Consider the following 26,263-nt stretch of genomic DNA (forward strand, 5'->3'; position numbering starts at 1 on the left):
TGTCAGGCTCTGTACTCAGCATGGGGTCTTGCTTAAAACTTTCTCTCATTCTGCGTCTCTCCCCTGAAATAAATACTCTTAAAAAAAATCTATATAGGAGTGCTTGGGGTAAGCCTCTGCCTTTGGCTCAGGTCATGATCTCAGGGTCCTGGGATTGAGCCCCACATCGGGCTCTCTGCTCAGCAGGGAGCCTGCTTCTCCTTCTCTCTCTGCCTGCTGCTCTGCTTATTTGTGATCTCTCTCTCTCTGTCAAATAAATAAATAAAATCTTAAAAAAAATCTATATAAAATAAATAGTCAAAGAGAATTTAGGCAAGTGTGACCCACACTCATTTTACCTCATTTATCTTCAGAGAGAAATCAGTGTGATGAACACTAACCTTTGCATGACTTGGTTTTAGCAAATAGTGAGGTTTTGCTAACACTGTTTTGCCCATCCTGCAGTTTTTGGCTTCATTATTTTAAAATAACTTCTGCACATCCCACTTACATTATTTGTAATGGCTGCCTACTATTGAGCATTAGAGTGAGTGAATTATGTTCCCCCAATTTTTCCATTGTTGGATAGTAAATAATACCACAATGGATATCTGGGAGTCGAAAGCTTGTTGGTTATTTCATGAAGGCTAATTTGTGAAACCTTTCTCTTCTACCCATAAGACCTAGTACAATGAGAGAGAAGCGTTAGAGTCAGATGGATGGAGAATAAGGTTTTGGGCATATGGATTTCCTCATGCTATCCCCACCCTGAATCAACTTTATATCTTTTCTTGTTCAGTGTAGAACAAAATGAGCCTCCTGAAAGCAGTATGGAAAAAGGGAGTCCAACATATGTCTGAAGGCTCTTGTTGTGCTTCATGTTCCAAATGTACCCATTTCCCGAGCCTTCTCTCCGAGTTGAGGCAACATGAAAGACAGGAGGATTCTGACTCTTCTTGGGTATGGAATTTCCCCCTATAAAAAGAACTCTGAGGACTGGAAGATAAACAGTCCCTCTTACAAAAGATTTTGGATTAATCTCCAGTTGGGGGATTCCTGAATCAAAGAGTGAATGCAATCTTATGGCACAGTGCCAAATTGTTCTCCAAAAAAGCCGTACCTTTGTATGTTCCTACAAACCATGAATGAAGCTGTCCACATTTTAAATGGGCCAAATTGCATAAATACCTTTAGCATTATTGTATTCCAATAATAAGACTGCTGAGCAGAAATCGTTGACTGTTCCCTGGTAGAGATTGCCAAAACCCAACTAATCAAATTGGGTGTTAGCATCCTTATGCAGACAGTGGGGGCCGTCTGACCTGAATAAGGCACCAGTTGGAAAGCATGAAATTACTGACTTTGTTTAAATCTAACTGCAATTTATCTGAAAGAACAGCACTGAAAGGTGACATTTGTCTTCGTGAGTTTCCCATTCATTTATGGAGCAGGAGTTCATCAGTCATGCAGCTCAAGTGCATGATACACACAGATGAATATTTATTATAGATGATGGAGTATCCTTCTGGCAATATAATACACTTCTTTCACTTGAAAAGGGAATTCAAACAGATCCATGATGGACTGCTTGTGTGACTGTGGGGGCCTTTCCCCTCCTTTCCAGAGAAATCTGTAGAGAATCCGCCATTTTGGTCAAGGGAGAATCCACTTGGTTAGTGTCCATGTGTAAAATGGTTTTAAAACATCATGGCTAGTTGGGGTGCCTGGGCGGCTCAGTCATTAAGCGTCTGCCTTTGGCTCAGGTCATGATCCCAGGGTCCTGGGATCGAGCCCCACATCGGGTTCCCTGCTTGGCGGGAAGCCTGCTCCTTCCTCTCCGACTCCACCTGCTTGTGTCCCTTCTCTCGTTGCATATCTCTCAGTTAAATAAATAAATAAAAATAAAATCTTAAAAAAATCACGACTAGTTAAATTTAGTTAAGTAAATTTGGAAATTAAGGAAATATGGAAAAATAATGGCTATCTCAAAAATAATTCATTCCTGATTGATGAAAAACCAGTTACATATCTGAATTCAGCCAATAGTTTTAGAGCATATTGGTTGTTTGAATGTAACCCCCGTTGTTCGAATCTTTGTAAATTTATATGCGAAGATACAGATTTGGCCTGATTCACAGAGTTTCTGTGTACTCAGAAAGGATTTTAAAATAAAGCATGCATTTCCAACATTGATCTGACACTGGAGGTTAAGTGCTTCTTTCTTAGGAAATGCAAGATCAAAGACAATGAAATGGCAGGAAAAAATATACTCAGAGCATCATTTTTTCTTTTTAATTTAGAAGCCACTCCTCTTCCCAGGAGAGCTGAGCAGAAAAATCACTAGAAAAATAGCTTCCTTGTGCCCATTAAGCTACCTTTTGTTTTCTTTTGATGACCGATGGGAATCTTGTTCATTAAAATTGTATGGATGCCTTCTCCTTTCCTCCCACTGTTTATTTACACATAAAAAATAGATTATTTCAAGAATTCAAACACCATGCTTTGCAAAGCTGCTGAAAGCATCCACGAACAGTCATCTGTGTTTGCAGAACCATTGGGGACTTGCCTAAAATATACAACGATGCATTCAAGTGGGTGTATTTGTGGAGGTGTGGACAAGGCTGGGGATCCGAGGAAAAGGAGCATTACAACAAACCTTCCTTGTCTTGTTTTAACAAAGAAGAATCACCCTCCCTCCCCAGTCTCCAGACACATGCCTTTCCCATTATGTGCTCGATGGAAGTTACAGGATGCACAGTGAGTATGGGAGACTGAAACCAAAAGTACGGCCATTGAGGAAGATTAAACTCAACTTGACCCCCAAGGCTGATGGACAAATGATGATTAGAAAGAGGATATGCATATCTAAATTACATTTTATCTCTATTACAGTCTAACGACATTACTAACATTGCTGTTTGATAATTCGTCAATGTGAAAATGTGTCCACTTATCTCTGGCTATAAAAACAATCATTGATTCAGCCCCTCAACGTGGGTCTTGCCAAATTATCATGGGCAGATGGTCAGACCACTGAATCAGGGTTGGATCCAAATCACCTCTGTCTTTCCTTTCTCTCTCTCCACATCTCCTCCTCTTTTCCTACGTCCTGAACAAGCATTACTATATTCCTGCTCCACATTTACCGTGGTCTGGAATCTGTCTGTACAGACTACTCACTGGTGATTGTGGCGAAGTCACTAGAAATCTCGCAACTTTGATATTTTCCTCCTTAAAAGGGGAATGGATTCTGCCCTGAGTAACTCAAAGAGCTGTTGAGAGTGATGAAAGTGAAAGCATTTGTAGGCAGTAAAGTCCTGTGAAAAACATGAAAATTCAGGTCCAGTTGGGCTACAGTATTCATTTATGTGTTCATGGAGCCCCTACTATGTACTAGGCAATGTATGTGAAAATTCATAAAATGTACTCCCTGGGCTTTCTACATTTTCAGTCCAGCAGGGGAGACAGAGGTATAAAGAATGTAGAAAGGGGAGCTAGTGTTGGGAGGAACATCCCATACAAACAGAAGAGCATGCACTAAGGTATAGAGGTAGGGGCAGTGCATGGCAGCAAATGGTCATCTTTTGCCTCGTGAACATTGCTGTTTGTTAATCTAGACCCCGCCCCTGCATTGCTATATTCCTTGTGACCAGGACCAGCCCAGCTGGGGCCTGTCTCAACGATCTTGATGGATGCTGTTGCTGTTAGGGAATCACCACGTGGCTGCTGGTGAGGGACATAGTAAAGCAGAGAAGCTGATGCAGAGGGTAGACATGAGATTGACTTGGGAGAATGCCTATTTCCTTGCATTCCATCCATTTGCTGGTGATTTGGTGCCCTTCGGAGATGAAAGATGTGACCTGACAGGCTCTGTTCAGATCATGGACTTACCTGGTCCCTGGGAAAAAGGAGCAACAGCTTCTCAGGCAGCCCAGCTGGCACTCTCCTCAGCCCTAGGACACAGACACCATAGCAGCACACTCAGAACAGAGTCAAACTGACTGGTTCTGAATTGCAGTTTCCACATACATTATCTGTACCATCTACAGATCTACAGATTGAGTCCTATAAGCCTCGATTTATTATTTGAAAAATGAGAGTAATGATGACAGCAGCCCTGTTGTGTAGCTGCTGGGGTACCACCTTGCTTCACATAGGGCTTCGTACATAACAAGCACTTAGTCCATGTTTTTGTTGCAGGGATTACTTGTTTCCTAATTTTGAGAGAATTAGCAGGAGAGGCGTGGGGAAAGAAATATGGTATCAGCTTTTTCATGGGTAGGTACCACTTGCTTCTTGCTTCTTTCAGAGGGCTTTTTTTTTCCCCCTAGCAAGACAGCAGTCAAGAAGGAAGTGTTCCAGCTGTTAAGCCAGCTGCTGCAAAGGAAATTTTCCTGCAGGTGCTTCTGTACAGTTTTCCTAGTGGGTGTTTCCAGGGTGTACTTACTTTCTAGTCTGTGTGGTCTGGAAGGTCCTCTTTCCAGCTGGGCAGCCTGTGCTGTGTTGTAGAAATGCAGAGCCCCCAAACCTTAGTGGTTTATGACAGCAAAAGTTGGGTTCTTCCCCATGTTTCTCATCCACTGGGGGTTGGGAGGGGATAGGATCCTCTTGGTCCCTCAGGGATCCAGCTGAGAGATGTTCCATGAAATTGGTTCCATGAATTTCAAGGCAGGAAAAGGGAATGTGGTAGATCTTCTATTGGTTCTTAAAGCTTTTCCTGGAAGTGACACACATTACTCTTGCTCATGCTTCACTGGACAGAGATGAGAAGGGCGATCCCGCTCTGAACTGGAAGGGGTGGAGAACTAGAAATATTTGGTGAACAGCACTGACGATTCCTAGGGACTCCAGTGGCCCCTCCCCTTTCTTCCTTGATTGTGGAAACCTAACTTTATTAGGGTCGCAGTGTGATAAGCCACGGGGGACAAATCATTATTGCCCTAATGATGTAATTGAGATCCCATTCATCCTTGCCAACACTGGTCTAGACTACAGGTGAGCATGTGACCAGCTCTGACCAGTACCCTGCTTGAGGAACTTCCGGAAAAAGTCTCTCCCTGATAAAGGGAGGAAATGGCACAAAGAAAGGTTTTTTGTTGTTGTTGTCCCCTCTGTTTTTCTCTCTTCTATGGGATACTGTAACTTACTGTTACTGTGTGAGACAATTAAAATGTCAAAATTCTGTATTTTTAGCCAATACAACTGAATCTCATTCTAATGAGTAGACTATGTCAATGTTTCCCAAACTTGCCTACTCAGGAGAGGCATTTATTAAAAAGATATTCCCAGGCCCCTCCCTAAAAGATTCCTAGTAAGTAGGTTAAGGGTGGGACCCAGGAACCTGCATTTTTTTTTTTTTTTTTTTTTAGGAACTGCATTTTAACAAGTGATTTTTATGATTAAAGTTTGAAAGATACTGTGCCAGATATTTGTAAACACTTTAAGCAGGAGGCTGACTGTGGTTTATGAACGAACATTCGCAAGTGTGGTTTGCTTATTTTTAAAGACCCACAGCAGTGGTATAGAGGATGTTCTAGAGGAACCAGAGAAGGGGAGAAGAGAGATCCAAAGTCCAGGGGAGAGGACGTGAGACCTGGAGGTCATCTCAGGAGAGTCAGGGGCGTGTAGAGAAATCCCACACATCAGCTGGACTTGGTGACTGAGCAGATTTGGAAAGTAAGTGAAGAGTCCAGGAGGACCCCTAGGTCTCTGGGTAGGGTGCCTGGGCAGCATGGTACCCTGACCAAGGCAGCAGATGCAGATGAAGGGGCAGGTCTGAGGAAGAAGAATAGAGGTGGGTCTGCATGTGCTCCATGTGAGGTGCCAAAAGGCAGAACTATAGACACCCCCCCTTCCTTAGGCAGGGCCTGAGCCATGGGGGTGGCAGTGGGAGAGGAAGTGAATAATCTGGGCAATAAGCATGCTGCCCATCCAAATCTCCTGGTTCTGACCAGGTCACTGGCTGCAATGTCTGTTCTTAGTCTAAAATATTTCCACTTCTTTGTGAGGTCATTTTGTATCTCCAGCATGGTCAGGAATCAAGGCGATGAATAGGCTGATGTATCCATTCATTCACTCATTCATTCATTCATCCAGATGTGGTGTCTAACCTATACTAACGGCTAAAAATGAATTGATGAAACAGATAGATGTGGTTCTAGCTTTCATGGAGCTTGGATCATTGGGGAAATCAGACAAAAAAGAAGAAAAAAAAATTCTGAACTATGAGAAGTTCTGTGATGGAACCGAACTTTGTTCAGGAAAGAGACAGTATAATGGGATGACCACAAGGTTTGGAGAAAAGAGACATGGATTTCCTTAGTTCCCTTATGTGTGAAATGAGATTCCCCCCATACCTCACAGCTGTTGTATGATTTTGGCTGAGTGATGCTGTGATAACAGAGCATGCCCACCTCTTGGTGACTCGTAGGAACCAAATGGGTTTCTTGATCACATTTCATGTTTGTTGCAGGTCAGCTACAGCTCTGTACCTTGTCCCCTTGTCTCTGAAAGGGGCAGCTGGTATCTGGAACATTGGTATTTCTGTGGCAGGGATGAAGGGTAATGTTGGAACCACATGCCTCTTACTGCTTCTGCTTGGACAAGATCTTCACTTGTATTCTACTGTCCAAAGAAATTCTTGTGGTTTGGTCTGGGGTGTGAGGTTCTCTTCCACTAGGAGAACAGTGAGAGAAACATGGTAGGAAATGCCAACTCACTTTTCTTTTTATTTGTTTATTTATTTATTTTTTAATTTTATTTTACTATCTTATATTAGTCACCATACAGTACATCATTAGTTTTTGATGTAGTGTTCCATGATTCATTGTTTGTATGTAACACCCAGTGCTCCACGCAATCCATGCCCTCCTTAATACCCAACACTAGGGCCAACCCAAACCCTATCCACCTCCCCTCTGAAACCTTCAGTTTTATTTCCAGAGTCCATACTGTTTCATGGTTCATCTCCCCCTCTGCTTTCCCCCTTCATTTAAAAAAAAAAACAAAAAACATTTTGCTAATTCTTAAATACTTTTGCATTTTATTTAAAGAATTCTTATTAAGTGTTAATCTCAAAGGTCAAAAAAAGTGTTATTGACTTATTTTGAAGATATTTTCATGACTTTCCTGTGAACTTTGAAAGATTCACTTTTTCAATGTCACATTAAAAAATTCAAAAAATTTTTGCTGAAATTTTACGTATGTTGTGTGCCAATAATAAACTTACGAAGGGTGTACTTATTAAGGTAGCAAATACTTTAAAACAAATGATACAAATCACAGATGTGAAAATCAGTTTAGGTAGCTAGGTTAAATTTCTTGTCCAATGTAAGCTCAATTGCAAGCATTAAGAAATAATCCCCCATGCTCCTTGCAGCATTCTTTACAATAGCGAAGATATGGAAACAACCCAAGTGTCTATCAGTGGATGAATGGATAAAGAAAAGGCAACACACACACACTCACACACTCTCTCTCATATACACACATGGGAATATTCTTTTATTCAGGAATAAAGAATAAGGAAATGCTGCCATTTGCAATCACATGGATTGACTTGAAGGCATTATGCTAAGTGAAATAAATCAGACAGAGAAAGACAAATAATGCTTGTTCTTACTTCTATGTGAAATCCAAAAATGCTGAACTCATAGAAACAAAGAGTAGAGTAGTGATTGCCTGGGGTGGGGGTGGGAGAAGATGTTGGTCAAGGGCACAAACTCCCAACTTTAAGATGAATAAGTTCTGGGGATCTAATGTACAACATGGTGACTATAATTATCAATACCATATTATAGACTTGAAAGGTGTTGAGAGAGTGGGTCTTAAATGTAATCACACACACAAAAAAGTGGTACTTATGTGAGGGGATGGAGCTGCTAACTAACCTTATTGCTTTCATCATTGTGCAATATATACTTTTATCAAATCATCAGATTGTATACCTTAAACTTACATATGCTGTATGTTAATAAAATCTTAATAAAACTGGAGGAAAAAAAAGAAAATTCTGACTTCCTTCAGTTGTATTTAGTAAACGATCTGAAGTTATGGATTAATTCAGGGAGTGATATGTGAGTCACCTGTGTGACGGCGTGACAAGAGTATTGATGGTGACTGAGGATGAAGAATAACAAGCCTATGAACATCCCCAGTTTTACTGATGGGGACACCAGAATCCACATGTTATGTAATTTGGACCAGGTCTCATAGTTGGCATTTGATCCAGTTGGCTGATGCAAGGCTCTGTGTTCCCAGCCACCAAGATCTGAAGTGGCTGTGGGCTGGTGTGAGGCGGGCAGGTGTTCGACTCTCCACGCAGAAGCTCTGGTGAGAAGTGGGAGGAACTTCTCTGAGACCCACCCTCTCTCTGACAGGACAGGGGAGGATTCCTAGGGCTCCCAGAGACTCTGCTGCACCACTTCCTGGGAGTATCACCTCAAAGATTGGATAGATAATAACTGAAGGTGGCAAGGAAACTTCTCCATTGCTAACGCCCTTGACTTAGTTTGCCAGGGCACAAGTTCATGTTGCTGAAACCAGTCTCTCTTATCAAAGAGGCAAGCAACACCCATGGCCGGGGCCCTTTCGAGTCAGAACTCATGGGAACAAGGCTGCTTTTCTTCCTTGAGAAGAGAGGGTTAGAATGGTCTGTCTTCTCAGTACCCAGGCTGGTAGCTGTGAGTTTGGAATATTCTACATTGATCCAACTCCTATAAGCCATCACTTACTCATTTTTGACTACTGGGTGAATTTTCTTCCCCTTCGAAAGCCAGATTCAGATATCAATAGGCCAAGGTATATTTACTTGTCCCAGGCGTATAATTTGCATATGTCACTAGGGTTGACTTGTCTATGATTAAGCGGCTGCTAAAGGAACAACTTGTCGAATGCGTTATCTTTTTCTTTGTTTTTCTTCCTCACTTCACTGTGGACCCAGTGGCCTTTTCTAGAAAGGCTGAGAGACATAGACCTGCTAAGGGGAGGTCAGAATGGCGTGAGAAGGGATGAGAATCACAGACATTTTGAGGTCTAGTTTGAGAACACTGTTTTAGATGTCAAGAAAACTCTGGCATGATGATATTTGCCACTCCCTGAGTATTTCACTACATCAGGCACTGGGTGAAGGACTTGAGATGATGACATAGCTTTCATTAAGTCGTCACTAGAACCTTATGAGGTAGATACCCTTATTTCCATTTTATAATTGGAGGGACTGAGGATTAGGGTTTATCTGACAACACAAGCCCACTCACCTAATAACTGGCAGGGCTGAATTCAAATTGAGGTTGATCTGGCTACAGAGCCCATCCTTCTCACTGTTCTTCTCTTCCCCATGTGGTGACATTGTCCATAACTACTCACTGCTGGTCTCTTTCCTGTGAGAGGATTGCACATATCCATCCTTCTCATACCACTTGACTGGCAGTGTCCCGTGTAGAAGGGAGGGAGTTACCTCCCAGGCACCTTGCCTGACTTTGGGTTTGGCTGTATGACTTGGTTCAGTCAGTAGATTGCAAGTAGATGTGACATGTGCCACTTTATGAATCGTAAGAGTTTCTGTCAGCTCTCTTGCTTTTCCCATGAAAGTGACACACTCCACACAGAGGCTATTCCTTGGTTTGGAGCCCAGCATGAGAAGACATGTGGAGCAAAGTGTCTCAGTCTGTTCAGGCTGCAATAAGAGAAATATCATACACCAGGTGGCTTATGAACAACTGAAATTTATTCTCACCGTTCTGAGGGCTGGGAAGCCCAAGATGAAGGCTCTGGAAGATCTGTTGTCTTATAATAGCCTGCTTCCGGGTACATAGGTGACCATCTCTTTGCTGTGTCCTCACAGTGTGGATGAGATGGAAGAGTTCTCTGGAGTCTCTTCCATTCATGAGGGCTCCAACCTCATGACCCAGTCACCTCCCAAAGTTCCTACCCCCAAATATACTCATATTGGTCATTAGGTTTCAATATATGAATCATGGGGGGATACAAATATTTAATCCATAGCACGGAGCCACCACTGCTGACCTGCAGGCATTAACATGCAACATGAGCTAGAAATAAGTTTTTGTTCTTGTGTTTTGGTATTTTTTGTGGCTGCACCTAAATCTGACCAATATGTCTAAGGGTATTCTGAGACCCATGGATCATTAAGATAATAATAATCTCAGGGAGATGGTCCTGGATTTGATTCTCATCTGTGCCACCTGGGATGGTTAATAATAATATCTTTGGGAATCAATGTAAAGTAATTAGTCATAAAAACACTTGTGAAATCATAAAGTTTCATAATCATATTCATTATCCCAGTAAGCACTGTTCTTTGTGGTATGGAACTTTGTTCCATTTACTTTATAAAGTTCATGAAGTCAGGAGCCATGTCTATTTTGTTCAAAAATATGTAGTGCTTGTCACAAGGAAGATGTTCAATAACTATGTAATGATGAATGAATGACGTAGGAGGTCTATGCAATGAGAAAGTGTCCTGTGAGCAAATACAATTTTAACTGCTGAGCTGAACCAGCTAATTTCTTGTGGAACTTCTTAGAGTTTTCAGTGCATTAATGTGAATTGTGACTCTTATGGGAGAGGTAGGGCTAATAGACAACATTTCATAAAAATGTTTGACCATGAAACCCTTTTCTTCTCAGGAACATCTCATGGGATGAGATGCTTTTTTCCCCTTAGCCTGTGGACTAGACCTCAGATGGGGTCATTGTATGTAAGCTGACTAGAATTAGAAGAAGTCCTGTAGTTGGCTGGTTGCATTTCTGATCATTTCTGTCCGAAAAGAGCTTCCGTATTGTCAGGAATATTGCATCGCTAATTTGTACCTGGATTTCCTAATCTGTGCAAAAGGGATATCTTCCCTGCCTGTCTCATACTTTGGAGGAAAGTAAACAAATGGTCCTGGGAAGTAGAGTGAGCAACTTGAGAACAGAGTCTGTGGCTTACTTCCTGGGACCCCAGAGCCTATTAGCTGTCACATGATGGAACTTAACACATTCTTCTGAGAGAATGAATAAATTCATTGTACCAACCAAGAGCAAGTGGTAGGACTGAGATGGAGGTGGGTATGCACAGTGAAAAACCAGCCAGAGGTAACCTGGTCACATCCTCCCATAAAGCAACCAATTTTCACGTAGGTTTACCATAACAAGAGTTCCACTGTGGGCAATGAGCCTATGCCATTTAGGAGAACAGAGAGTTTGGGTATTAAGAAATCACAGGGGGTGTGGTGGCTGCCACTGCTGTGTCTATTAATCTATTCCCAACCTTTCTTTTGTGTTTCCCTTCACCTTCTTTTGAGACTGTGTCTTTCAGAAGGAGAGAATTAGTTTCAGCCATGAAGTGGTCTCATTCTCCTCACCAGGGATTGGTTTAGGTGTGGATATATGAGACATTTCTGATCCATAGGATATGGGTGGGAAATTTGGACAACTAAGAAAGGTTTTTCAAACTTAACAAGAGACACTAGAGAGGGGATACTTCCCTATTTTTCCCGTTTCCCCTTTGCTGACCCTGCTGTGTCCACGTATCATGTCTGAAACTCTGGCCGCCATCTTATCATCACATTAGAGATATTGTCAACAGAGACGGCTGAGTGGGACTGTGGAAAGTGCTGGTTTCGTGAAGGGCTCCCTGACATTTTGAACTACTTGTATCCACACCCAGCTTTATTATCTAGTGAGAAAATGGATGTGTTTATTGTTTGACCATGTTGAGTTGGCTATCCCTTGCAGTTTGAAGCTTCCTAACAGATACAAGATGATGGAACAAGGAGCAACCTGTGGAATTTATCTATCCTCCATTATCTCACACCCTGGCTTGAAAGGCCGCAAGGCAATGATTAATGCCTGTGTGGTCCAACTCATGCCATAATACAGGTATAAAGCGGGTGCCTCAGGATGGCACAAGGGAATGAACTTGGTCTTCCGTGGAAGGTTGTGGAAGGCTTCAGAGAGGAGGTGGCTTTCAGTGGAGGCTTGAGCCAGATGGGCCTTGTAATCCAGGCGGAGGGAATGGTGCATTCAAAGGCAGGGAGATCTGAGAGCATATTTGATTAAGGCCTGTTTGTTTTGGCGCTACCGGGTTGGAAAGGGAGCAAATGAGTCTGTGATCATGAAGGAGCCGGTGAGGACACACAAAGAGGCATGGTGGCCGAGGCATGGGCACATCAAGACTCAGGAACAGGGAGCCTGAGTCTCAGGCATGCATGCAGTCAGTGGTATTTATTGAATGTCTGCTGTGTGCCAGGCTCTGCCTGAGCTGGGAGCAGGGGCTGCAGTACTGAGTGCCCCACTGTAGTGTCCTGAGGACCTAATACCATCATGGTCACCACTGAGTCTCCGATGGTGGGACTGGAGTTTGGCAGTCAGGGAACCTCCATCATTGTTGCCCAAATGAACAAAGCAAACAGCATCTCTTACCTGTGAGGACTCTGCTGACCAGGGAGAAAATAGGCACTTAACAAAAAATGAAACAGATCATTAAACATAACTTTGATGAGTATAATTATATGATCATACTTCGGTGCTCTGAACCCAAATTCTGTGGGGACCTAAGAAACTCAAGAACGGCCATCCAGGGAAAGAGGCCAGTAAGCACTTTTTTGGTCTTAATAAGGGCCTCACTTTCCTAATTTGTAAGCTGAAAATGATAATTCTTATTCCCAAGGGTTGCCAAGAGCTTAGAGATAATATATTTAAAGTTTCTAGCATATAGTACATGAAATAGTTTTCTTAAATGCAGTTCAGGTACGTCTGCAGGAAGAATCACCCATCGGGAAGATACTGCAACTTGGAATTCTCTTGCACATCACACCTAGATCCAAACCTAGAGCCACAGCTTTCAAGTAACTCGTGGGGATTTCTCAAAACTCATTTCCTGACAATGCTGGAAAAATAAGGCATTCTTACACTTCTTAATGAAAAAACAAAAAAACAAAAAAAAAAACAACCCAACTTTCCTGAGCTTGACTGATATCAGAATTATTCCCTCCTTAGCTCCTGGCAAAAAATTAGCCAGCAACTAAATGTTCATGTTGCACACAGTCAAAAGTGGATTAATGGGTTAAGGCAATGTTTTGAAGGAGATGAAGAGAACTCAGTTTCAGAGGAGCAATTGCTGATGCAGGTGGGGAAGACTGGTGGCTTGTGTTGGTTCTTTTTCCACTAAAATGACTGGTTGAGGGGCATCTGGGTGTCTCAGTCAGTTAAGTGTCCAACTCTTGGTTTTGGTTCAGGTCATGATCTTGGGGTCCTGGAATCGAGCCCCATACTCAGTGCAGAGTCTGCTGGTGATTATCTTTCTTTCTTTCTGTTCCCCCTCCCACCCCACTCTCTCTATCTCTCAAATAGATAAATAAAATCTTAAAAAAAATAATAAAGTGACTGGATGGTTTTCATCATATCTGGAACTCTGGAAGCTTCTCCAGGGCCCAAGCTGGGGGACCTGCAGTGTGGTGAGGCTCTCTACCAGGACCTTTGGGTAAATTATCTCCTTCAGACTCAACCCAAGGCTACTTCTGTCTTCTGAATCCCAAACCATGAGTATCTGTGCCTGAGTGAGGCTCCCAAGAGCTCCTTAACGGATGAACCTTCAGAATGCTCTGGCTTACAGTTCCCTGTGCCAAGTGCATGCTATCCTGGAGACTGAGGGCTATCTGAGTTGAGAGGGGGAGGCAACGAACAGGTTTTTAACATCATGCGCCACTGGGCTGGACGCCTCACATGCCATAAACTTTGTAATCTGCATAGCAACCCTTTAACGTGGACAAGGTCCCCATGTACAGATGAGAAGACTGAGCCTCAGAGAAGATAAGAAGATACACGGTGATAAATCCAAAAGGCCACAGAGCTGGGATTTTTAACTTGCCACATTTTTTTTTTTAACTTGCCACATTTTGACCTAGAAATCTGAGTGAAGGGAAGAACTGTGGGTATTTTTCCCACAATTTATTTAAAAAATGTGTCTAAAATGTATAAACTTGTGTTCTATGATTTCTATGAACTCACTAGATGGTGTGCTCAGTGAGGGTGTTTGGTGTCGGCTGTGGGGCCTTCAGCTCTCTCTCTATCACCTGCACCAAGCTCCCCACAAACATGGCTCTCAACTGCAGGTGTGGACACGTGAATAAATAAGCTTCTTAGCTTTTGGTTTCATGCGGTCACTTATTCCAAAAAAGCTCTCCAGAAGGGAAGCCTGTAGAACAGATAATCACGGGTACTGGGGAGGGCTTCTGGATCAAATTCTGGTCCACTGTGTGAATCTTCTAATGACTCACTTGGGGTCCCCATTCCACAGAGAACACAGGACAGGAAGTGACCTACGCTGCACACATCTGGGCCATAAGTAATTATGTGGATTTTATGGAAAGTATTTGACTGAACTGTGGTCAGCTTCTCCAGCAAATTGATAAGCTGATCTTTCAGGGAAGGTACTGAGTCACTGAGGAAGGAGCGGATTAAACAAACAAACAATCAAACAAAAACTCCCAGAATGAATAGGGGGAAAGACCAGGCCATGGGCTTCCCTGGCCTGTCTGATGGGTGAATGACAGGCTGCGAGCTCATGTGCTGAGGACCCTGATTGGGTCTCTTTGGTCAAAGGGCTGCAGAATTGCAGACTCTGAGAAACGGAAGGACCTACACCACCCAAACAAAAACTTACCACCAGTCATTCTTCAATGAAGGGAAGTGTCACAGCAGCTGATGAGGGGACTTTTTCCAATCCTGGACTGATTTAATTGTGATTATTAGTCACAGAAGCAGCTGTCATTTACTGAGCACCTAGAACATGAGGACAAGAATTGCCTCCCTGTCATTGAGTTACTGAAAATTGAAAGCATGTAAATTGCTTAGTACAGCCAGATTTTCTATAAGGCGACATACGCACTCCTAAAAATCACTGTGCTATGCAGAATCACACAATAAAACCACAGGGCTTAGGGGAAAAATGGGGTTAGGGGAAAAACACAAACTTCACCAACAACCTGTATGCATGTATGAATATGATACAGGCCTAATAAAAGGGCAGCACCGTTTTACACATTAAGTGGTTAAGAACTGCATAAATACTACAATAAACAAGGCCCTTTATCATCAGAGAGACCTGAGGTTGGCTTGTGTATGTGGGTTTCAGAAGGGCTCTAGCTTGTGAAACATTATGAAGCAGTGAGAGCAGTGAGTTTGAGATCAGACGAGAAGCTGTTACAGCAGATGTGCATGGGTGTGGCTCTGAACATACACCCTGTCTTTCCACCTGAGGTGGCTGTGGATATTCCAAGTGTGTTTTTTTTTTTTTTTTTTTTTTTTTTTTTTTTTTTCCCAATTTATTTATTTTCAGAAAAACAGTATTCATTATTTTTTCACCACACCCAGTGCTCCATGCAAGCTGTGCCCTCTATAATACCCACCACCTGGTACCCCAACCTCCCACCCCCCCGCCACTTCAAACCCCTCAGACTGTTTTTCAGAGTCCATAGTCTCTCATGGTTCACCTCCCCTTCCAATTTACCCAAATTCCCTACTACTCTCTAACGCCCCTTGTCCTCCATGCTATTGGTTATGCTCCACAAATGAGTGAAACCATATGATAATTGACTCTCTCTGCTTGACTGATTTCACTCAGCATAATCTCTTCCAGTCCCGTCCATGTTGCTACAAAAGTTGGATATTCGTCCTTTCTGAGGGAGGCATAATACTCCATAGTGAATATGGACCACATCTTCCTTATCCATTCATCCGTTGAAGGGCATCTTGGTTCTTTCCATAGTTTGGCGACTGTGGCCATTGCTGCTATAAACATTGGGGTACAGATGGCCCTTCTTTTCACGACATGAGTGCTTCTACCTATCGAGGTTCAGCTGGTGCATCTACTGCTTCTCACAAGGGGAAATCCCACGGAAGCAAACACAGAATCGTCATTTGGCTCCCATTGTTCCTTAATACATTGGTTGTGCTGGAACAAAGTAGTGTTTTCAAAATAATCCTTATAGCAGAGCTGATGATCCAGGATTCACGGCAAATGTGCAATCAATGGCAATTATAATTGTTAATGTGGAGTTTCTCTCATCCTTGCATTAAACTCAGGAAGGTAGTGTAAGCAATCCCATTTTATAGATGAGTCACTGAGTCACAGATGTTGACATCCTTACTCAAGGAATAGAGGTAGGAAGCATCAGGGGCTCTAGCTGCCCCTCTGTAGGTCTCACCATGATGTGAGTCTGCTTTTACACCCTTTTACGGGATACTGTGCTGGTGGCAGAGGGAGCCCCAGGATGAGTATATGCTTTTGATCGTCGTTTTTGACAGTTCAAGGTATTTTTGCACTGAACACAAATTCACATGACTTTTAAAGACCAGACAAATATCTAAGACATTTCTAGTCTGTGGTGCTACCTCAGGGGATATATTTATTCCCCTCTCTTCTTGGGGCTGATAGAGTGAAAAACGTTGAAAAGCTCTTTGATGTCCCACGCTACTTGCTGATGTGGAGAAAATCCCTATATTTAGCTAAACGCTGCCTCCCTGGAATCTCCAGCCCTGTGTCCTTACATGTTCTTAACGGAGGCTTCTTTCCTTCCAGCTGAAATTGGCAGTAAGCAGCTTACAGTTTGACAGGTCCCCTCTAAGTTCTGGGGTCCAGAAAGGAGTCCAATACTCCAGACCTTCTTTAGCAAACCTAGACAGAGAAGATCCAGTGGGAAACTTGGCCGAGAGCAGGATTGACTATTACAGCTGATGCCTCACCTTGCTAGCTCATACTGATTGGGACCAACTAAATCCCTAGGCCATTCTCGCATGAATTTTTGACACTTGCCCTCCCTTACCCAGTCTGAGCTAAAAAATATGGGATTTACATTTATGCCCATTAAAATATCCTTTTGTTGGTGTTATCCCATCAAAGTCCATTTTCCACCAACTTTTTGTTATGGATGACTTCCAACTTATTCAAAAGTAGAGGGAATTATAGCATAGGGAACCTATGTGAAACCATCACAACCATTAACTTTACCAATTATAACTCATGGACATCCCTGTTTTGTGAACATCCCATTCACTCACAACATTGCATCTCCCTTTCCCTCTCCCCAGTTGTGTTAAACCAAATCCTAGATATCATGCCAGTTCACTTGTATTCCAGTATGTATCTCTAAAAGAAAATGACTTTTAAAAAATTTACTTGCAAGATCATTATCAGGTCAAAATAAATTAGCAGTACTTCCTTAATATCAAATATCCAGTCAGTGTTCAAATTATCTCAATTGCTTTGTTCAGATTAGGATTCCATGTGGATATGTCTTTCAAGACTCTTTTAGTTAATAGGTTTCCCCTTTATTTCTCCCTTCCTGCCTCAATTTTTGTTGTTCTTTGAGAAACCAGGCTTTTTCTTATTTGTTGAGTTTCTTAAATTGGGAATTTTGTATTGCACTCTGGTGGTGTCATTTAACACATTATTTTTCCTCTTGGTTTTCCTATAACTTGGGCATAGAATCCAATGCCATGATCAGATTTGGTTTTGATTACCTTATTTTAATTTTTAAAAAAGATTTTTTTATTTATTTGATGGAGGGAGAGAGAGCAAGCAGAGGGGAGGGGTACAGGGAGAAGAAGAGAGTCTTAAGCATGGACCCCAATTGGGAGCCCAACACAGGGCTTGATCCATGACCCTGAGATCATGACCTGAGCTGAAACTAAGAGTTAGACAGTTAGCTGACTGTATCACCCAGGCACCCTGGTTTTGATTATTTTAAGTGTTTCGTTCATTGTGGTAAAATACATATAACATAATATTTACCATTTTAATCTTTAAAATACACAGCTCAGTAGCTTTAAGTCCATCTGCAATGCTGTGCAGTCATCACTACCATCCATTTCTTGAACGTCTTCTTCATTCTAAACAGAAACTCTGCATCCCTTAAACGATAACTCTCCATTTCCCCATATCCCATTCCCCACCTGGTAACCTCTGGATTATTCTCTGTCTCTATAAATTTGGCCATTATAGGCATATAAGCGGACCTCATGGGAGTGGAGTGTATAGTATTTATCTTTTTGTACCTGGCTCATTTCGCTTAGCATAATGTTTTCAAGGGTCATCCACATTGTAGCATGGGGCAAGAATTTTACTGTATGGATATACTATGGTGTGTTTATCCATTCATTTTCTTATGGGCATCTGGGTTGGGCTTCTGATGCTTTGACAAGAATACTCCATTGGTAGTACTTGATAAGAAACACAACAAGACAGTAAATAACATGTGTTGGAGAGGATGTGGAGAAATGGGAACCCTCTTACACTGTTGGTAGGAATGCAAGTTGGTGGGGCCACTTTGGAAAACAGTGTGGAGATTCCTTAAGAAATTAAAAATAGAGCTACCCTACGACCCTGCAATTGCACGACTGGGTATTTACCCCAAAGGTACAGATGTAGTAAAAAGAAGGGCCATGTGTATCCCAATGTTCATAGTAGCAATGGCCACAGTCGCCAAACTGTGGAAAGAACCAAGATGCCCTTCAACGGATGAATGGATAAAGAAGATACGATCCATATATACTATGGAGTATTATACCTTCTTCAGAAAGCATGAATACCCAACTTTTGTATCAACATGGACGGGACTGGAAGAGATTATGCTGAGTGGAATAAGTCAAGCAGAGAGAGTCAATTATCATATGGTTTCACTTACTTGTGGAGCATAAGGAATAACATGGAGAACATGGGGAGATGGAGAGGAGAAGGAAGTTGGGGGAAATTGGAGGGGGAGAAGAATCAAGAGAGACTGCCGACTCTAAGAAACAAACTGGGGGTTCCAGAGGGGAGGGGTTGTAAGGTTGGGTGAGCCTGTTGGTGGGTATTATGGAGGGTACGGATTGCATGGACCACTGGATGTGGTGCATAAACAATGAATCTCGAAACACCGAAAAGAAATAAAAGAAAAAGATGTTAAAAAAAGAAACACATCATATCTGTCCATCTCTCATTAAGAATTCCCAAGTATGAGTTTACTGCCCATCTGTGTCTTCTGCACATTCTGTATGCACCTCCTTTCTCACAAATATTTCACCTCTGCTTACTCTTCTTTACCTCAGCCTGCTCAGCAAATGATCCTCCTATCATAGAGAAGACCTGGCTTTCTCACAAGGACCTGCTCCTGCAAGGTGAGGTGGATTCACACTAGAGATCTGGCTCCCTCCTGGTCCCCACCACCATGTTAGATTTTTGTTGCTCATTTCTCCTATTCCTCTGCCTTTGCCTTGGAGGCTCACCCCGTCCTTCAACTGCTGGTGTCCTTTCCCCACCATTTGCTGGAGATGTTGGCCCTAACTCAGTGCTTTTCCCTTCCCCTCATGTTTTTTTTTTTTTTTTTTTTTTTTTGTCATCACAATTGACCTCACTGCCCCTGGGAACCCTGCATCGCTGCTTCTTCCTTTCCTGACTTTGTCAACTCCAGTGACCTTCCCCTCAGCTCCACCTTAGCCACCTTCCCAGCCCCAGACTCAAAACCTGTCTATTGTCAACACTGACAGCTCCATCTTTGGAAGCTTCAGCTCAGCATGTCCCACTTTGACCCTGGCTTCTACGCTTGATCTTAGCCAAAAGACTGAGAAGCGAAGACCCTGGCTTCTAGATATCTGTTTCCTTCATGCTCTCCCCTCCATATTCTCCTGATCAGTCTGTGGCTCCCAGCTTTACCCCTTCCCTACCTGGCCTTGACAACTTGGTAGATCATCAGAAGGATCCTCTGACCATGATGGCTTTGTTTCCTCCCTGTCTGCCACAACCACTCATCCAAACACCAGATCTGCTCAGTCCTATACTCTTTCCTCCTGGACCCTGGTTTCTGGACACAGTTGTGGCAAGTCACACTCCTGTGCTAATTGTGCCCCCACAGTTTCCCAGCATCACCCCTGAGCTGGGTCCCAGTGTCACCTGACATTCCTGCTGTAGGTCTTTGGCCAGCTGTCTTGCTTATTCTACCCTGTAACTTCTCCTCAGTTTCCGTATCCTTCTCAATTTTACTGTTATTTTAGGAGAACATCAAATCAATGCCCTTGGTGGGATTTCCCTCTGCTTCTTCCACCTTTTGTATAAACTTTATCTTCATTTGTACCCATCTTTACCTCCTTCTTTTATGTTCTGGGGGCCATATGACTCTTGTCATGTCAGAAACCATCACACTCCTAGCCTCTGGGACTAAACAGAGTGATGAGAGGACATGGACAGGTAGGCCTACAAGAACAGAGGGCAGGAAGGAGAAGGGAGGGAATGGAAAAAAGGGAAAGCCAGTAGGGAGGTGAGTAGAGTGGTGAGAGAAAGAAAAATGAAAGAGGTACTTAGCCCTTCCCTTAAATGTTTGGTTTACCGCTGAGTGTTCTCTCAATGGCCTTATCTTTCTCTGCTCCCTCTGAGCGTTGGGGGGCAGGTTGCCTCACCCACCTGTCTCACAGGGAAGTTATGAAGATAATGTTTACAAAAGGTTTTGTGCTCTGTCCTGCAAATGCCTGCATAGAGGCCCTGTCCCATGAATCCTGGTGGTAAGGATAGTCCTCTGACCCCAGGGATCCTAGGGTCTGGCATTCACATCGTGGGTTCATGCAACAGTGGAGAGGCAGAATCATCCATCTACTTTTAAATTGTGGTGCAGACACTGAGGTTTCCCCCACAGAGTTGGGAGACCAGACAGAGGCCTGTTAATATGCTTGGTTGCTTTCCTGGCATCATCATGGAGCATGAGCAAGAAATTTCTGCTATGTGTGCTTTTAGTAATGTGCTTTTTGTCCAAATATCCTATTGTTCATTGACATGGTCAATTACTTGCATTTATGGATCTTGATGTTTTCATTCGTGTGACAATGAAAGACATGGCCAGAATCCTGAAATACTCAGTGTTGTGGCTGTACCTGAGTCCTTAGAGCTAAAATAAATTTCCTATACCACCATCCGTACCTCCAGCCTCACCTCCATCCCCACCAGACACAGGACTGCCCTCTAGCATCAAGCTTCTCTTCACACCTGTCCATGGCAGGGAATCCACTACCCAAGGAGAGAGACTAGGTCACTACCGGGCAATAGTTCTCATTGTTAGAAAGTTCTTCTGAGGTTATCTGGTTGTGTGATCTTGAGCAAGCCACTTCCCTTATCTGAGCTGCAGATTCTCATATGAAAACAAGACAGTTAAACGAGTTCATCTGACGTTGTAATTCTAGACTTCTGTGCACTTCAAGTCCATGCCAGTTTTGGCTCTTGGTTTCTGAAACATCCCAAATCCTCCTGGTTTTCATTGTTGGTCGTTAATTGTATTTTCTTGTCCTCTTCCTTCTCTTCCTCCTCCTCCAGCTTCTAAATACTCCTCAGGGCTTGGTGTACTTTTCACGCTATATTTAACTTTCCCATTCTCCTCTCCAAGGCAATGTGATTTCCTACATTCCCACAATACTGTTCCTATGTGAAAGACTTTCTAAGGCAGGTCTCTAGCCAGCTCTTATGTCTCCATCCAAATGCAGGATGTCTCATTGTCCTTTCACCTCACAGTGCCCCATCTAGATGCTTGGTCTACCCCTACCTGCTTTTCATCTGGCCTTTGAAGTCTCAGAAATGGCTTCAGGCAGAAGGCTGAATTTTATTTTTGAGTTTTTCTTAATCCACCATACCAGGTTATGGTCTACTTGGTCTACTAACCAAAGATTTCCCCAGTGTGTTCATTTTCTTCCATCTCTACTGTCCTCGACATGGCACTAGCGCATTAAGTCTTGTCTAGGCTTCTGCTATGAAAGCTTCCTCGGATCTATTCCTCTCCCCTCTTCCCGGCCATTCTCTACACTGCACCAAGATGAAACCGGAGTCATGTCTCTCCTCTGCTGAAAATATTTTAAAGTCTTACCCTTGTGCCTAGAATAAAATTCAAGGCCTTGACTGAAGACCATGGAGTTGTTCTTGCTTTGACCCCTCCTTTACTCCCTGAATTCATCTTAGACTATGGTCCATGTGCTCGGGACATGCTGGCTTTCTCTGCTCCTCCAACATTTCAGTCCCTGCCCCATTCCATGGCCTTCACATGGGCATTTCCTCTACCTGGAATTATCTCTGCTGTGCTTTTACCTTAGCTGCAGCCTCATCTTTTGAGTTTCAGTTGAAATCACTTTGCAAGAGGCCTTATGTGGTTGCCTGATACCTCTACTTATTAACTGTAAGACTTTGGGGAAGTGATTTCTGTGCTCAAGGCTTTTGTGCTTTTAATTTGCAAGGTGCAAATGATAGTATTTATTTGGTGGTGCTGTAAGGATTAAATGCATTTGCTTGTTCGTTTATTCATTCATTCATTCGTTCACACATTGAATTCATAAAATAAGTAACCAAATTTGTTGTACTATTTCTAGGCCCTGTGCATGGGTGAAGGACACAGAGGTGAGAGCATGTCTGCAGAGTGCTGGCCCATAATTGGCACATGGCAGATTGTGCAATGAAGATTTATTTCTTACAGGCACCACCTCCCTTACACTCAAGCCAGCCTTTTCAAACACCTTCTGCCTCCTTCTGGAGAGTTTACATTTCTGGTTGCCCAAAGAGCTCCAATCATAGCAATGGTAGCTATTTATAGAGTGCCTGGCATGTGTCAAGTGTTCCAGCACATCTCTAAGATCCTAAAGATAACCCCATCAGGGAAGTATTACCATTGTCCCCATCTTGCTGCTGAGGTTGGAGCTTTAGGAGCCTGGGGTCTATATGTGAGTCCTCCTATCTAATGATAGGCAGGGTGGGGTTCTCTGCATTGGGTAATCAGATTCCAAACCCTTCTTCCATCCCATGAGGCCATGCTGCCTCCCCAGATGCTTCACTACCTGTTCTCATTATGAGGCTTTTCTGGAATTAAAGAAACAAGTGTTCACCATGAACAAGGTTCAATAAGAACAGCAACAGAATATGGACATGACCTCCTTGCTCTACTTCCCATAAGCGCATGTTCGTTTCTCACAGGAACAGTCTTTGTGACACAAACAACTTCCTGGTCTTGAGGTTGTCGACTGACAGCACAGAGGAGGTTTCGGGTGCATAACATATTGCAGGTCATACTGCCCCATGGCTCAGTTTCCTCATCTAGAAATCGGGGCTCTGGGTATTTGCCTCATGCCTGTTTCTCAAGGAACTTGTGTGAGGATGGGGTTTGCAACGTGTTTTGTTTGTTTTGGGTTTAGTCACATAGACAGAGTCCTCTGGTTTCCACCCCTAGTCACAGTGCTATTGTCCTGTTGTGGTTAAAATGAAGTTGGACCAAATTATCTTGGAGGTTCTTCCTGAGTCTGGGCTTCTGTGATTCACACAGCTAATCACGGATTTGTCTTTATCACAGAAGTGGGTGTCTGGAGAGCAAACAAAGGAGGTCACCTTACTTGTATTTCTAGAGTTCTCTGAAAAATAACAACAGTGGCAAAGAGTTTTAGTTACTTCCTATGTTCCAGACACTGTGTTTGACACTTAATAAGAACCATGTCTTTTAAGATTTATAACAACTCAGACTGTATAGACGAGGGAATGGAAGCCCAGAAAGATCAGATCACACAACTAGTGAGTTACATTCCTAGAATTTTAACACAGGTAGTCTGGGGGCCTTATCTGGGACCCCAGGTTCCATGCTATGTAGGGCATATACTGGAAAAGGGCGGCACAGAGAATGGGATGAATGGGGCAGCTGTAGGGATAATTGGGGTGAGACAAAAGAATCAGGGAAGTCTTCACAGAGGAGATGATGGTGTGCAAATTGAGATGAGAGAGGTGAGCTGAAGGACGTGATGTGGCCTTTGTATACCATGCTGAGACAAATGACTTTAAGCAGAGGACTAACAAAATCAGTATTTTTTTTTCTCCTTTAAGGAGAAAATATATCAAAGTCTTTTGATAATCTGAGAAGGCCTAAATAGAGAGATGAGTCACCATGACATATTTCTTCCTTCTCAAAGAAGGTGATATGGATTCCCTTAATTAAACATGGTCAGATTAGAATTTTGCAGTGAGTCCTTCCCCATGGAGAATGGTGGATTAGAACTGGGAGACCACCCAGGAGGCTTGTGTGGTACTGACCTTGGGGGACTGATGCACTTAGTGGGGCAGGTTCATCATCCCACCTCCATCATGTTCTCAATGTCCAGGATTTATTAAGCCACTGCTCTAGAAGATTTGCATGCATGATCCCATGTAAACCCTTTTCTGCCACAACGTTTGTTGGACCTTCCTTATTATCCCCACTTTACAGAGGAGGAAACAGTCCTGTAGAACTTCAGCTTTAATGGATAGTGAGAAGTGGGGCTGGAATTAGCCCCAGGCTGCCTGATTCAGGGCTACCATGGATCCTTCCCTCACTTCTAGAGAGCAGACCAGACACCTGAGGAGCTTGCTCAAGATACTTGTTCTCAGTCCTCTCAGTCTTTTTTTTTTTTTTTTCCTTTTTAAAAAATTATATTATGTTAGTCACCATACCCTCTCAGTCTTTCTTACCCTGGTCACTTCTTGCAGCTGACTCTCTAAGTCTAGGAGAAGGCCAGGTTTGTTAGGACCTGTTCCAGGTGGTTCTGATGAGGCTGGTTTGGGGACCAGCCTTCCAGGACAATTACTATGTGTAATGGCTCACCACCTGCATGCATGAGTTTATCACCAGGATGAAATGAGAAGGTTGAACAACTTGAGATTTGAGTAATTCATTCCAGAATGGATCTGATTTCACAAGTCATTGCTCATTAATGGCCAGATGGGTGACTTCAGCAAGGAGTCCTTTTGAGCTAGAGTGGCCAGCCTTCATGGCCAACATGGTGCACTGTTCAAAGAAATAGATAGTGAGGCCATAATAATTCTGCTTATGCACTGGCTTAGTTTCACAGGGATGATATAACAAATTACCATGAGCCCAGTGGGTCAAAACAACAGCAAAGTATTCTCTCATAGCTTTGGAACCCAGAGGTCTGAAATCAAGGTGCTGGGAGGGCCTTGATTCCTCAATGGGCCCCAACAGGAGCTTGTCTCTTCCAGCTTTTAGTGGCTCCCATCATTCCTTGGCCTGTGGCTGCATCACTATAATTTCTACCTTCAGCTTCACATGGTCTTTTCCTCTGTGTGCATCTGTCTCCCTCTATGTGTCTTTCTTTTTTTTTTTTTATACATTTAATTTTATTTTTTCAGTATTCCAAGATTCATTGTTAATGCACCACACCCAGTGCTCCATGCAAGACGTGCCCTCCTTAATACTCGCTACCAGGCTTTCAAAAGGACATTTGTCATTAGATCTCCTCTACAAAGATCCTTTAACTGAGTAAGGTCACATTCAGTGGTTCCAGGAGTTAGGACATGGGCATTTCTTTTGGAAGAGCTGCCATGTAGCCCATTACTTATACCTACCTTGCTGTCCTTCAGATTCCTTCTTTATGCACACACTTGTTGGAATCCAGTCTCACTGCTGCCCATGATGCAGCTAAGGGAGTTGCTGGTGCCCCTGTTTGGCACTTAACAGAAGTGCCATGAAACCTGGATTGGGCAGCTAGTTATCTGTAACCTGCTGACCTAGGCCAGTGCTGGAAGATCAGGTTCCTCGCTCCCAGTCTCATCTTTATGCTGTAAAAGTGTGAGGGACACAGAGATAAACAAGTGAGCTCACAGAGCTTTGCAGAACAACAGACAGTACTTAATTACAGTTTAAGAGTTTGCAAATGGGTGACTTGTGGCCCATTCAGGAAGTAGAGATGGGAGTTGGTTAGCTGCTGCTAAACTTTAAAAAAAAAGTTCTGAACTTTAGAAAAATTTCTGAATTAATTTCTAAAATCTAAAAATCAGAAGAAAAATCCGGGTCTTCCAGTCCTTTTGAAAAATCAGAATATTTGGCTCATTTAGGCACCATTTCACTGGGGAAAGAGTGGGAGTGGGATAGTTGTTGGCCTTTAGATAAGGCATGTTTTGGTTGTTGATGGCTGGGCAACTGGTTACTCCCAATCTGAGAGCCCTAGAACAACCATATTATTATGCTCACAGATCTTGTGGGTTAGGAATTGCAATAGGACACAGAGGGATGGCTTTTCTTCACTCCACGATGTCTGGGGTCTGAGCTGGGAGGACTTTCTGGATGTGACCCCAACAGCTGGGCATGGGTAGAGCTGTAGATTGGGGGTTTACTTACAACATGGCTTCCTACTCTGTGTTGTACCCTTGAAGTTGGGGCTCAGCTGGGACCATCGGTCCAGCATCTCCACTCGGTTCCTTCAGGTGGCTGCACTTCTGATCTTACTGCCTGGTGACTGGA

The sequence above is a fragment of the Neovison vison genome, chromosome 4 (assembly GCF_020171115.1).
Source record: "Neovison vison isolate M4711 chromosome 4, ASM_NN_V1, whole genome shotgun sequence".
NCBI lineage: Eukaryota > Metazoa > Chordata > Mammalia > Carnivora > Mustelidae > Neogale > Neogale vison.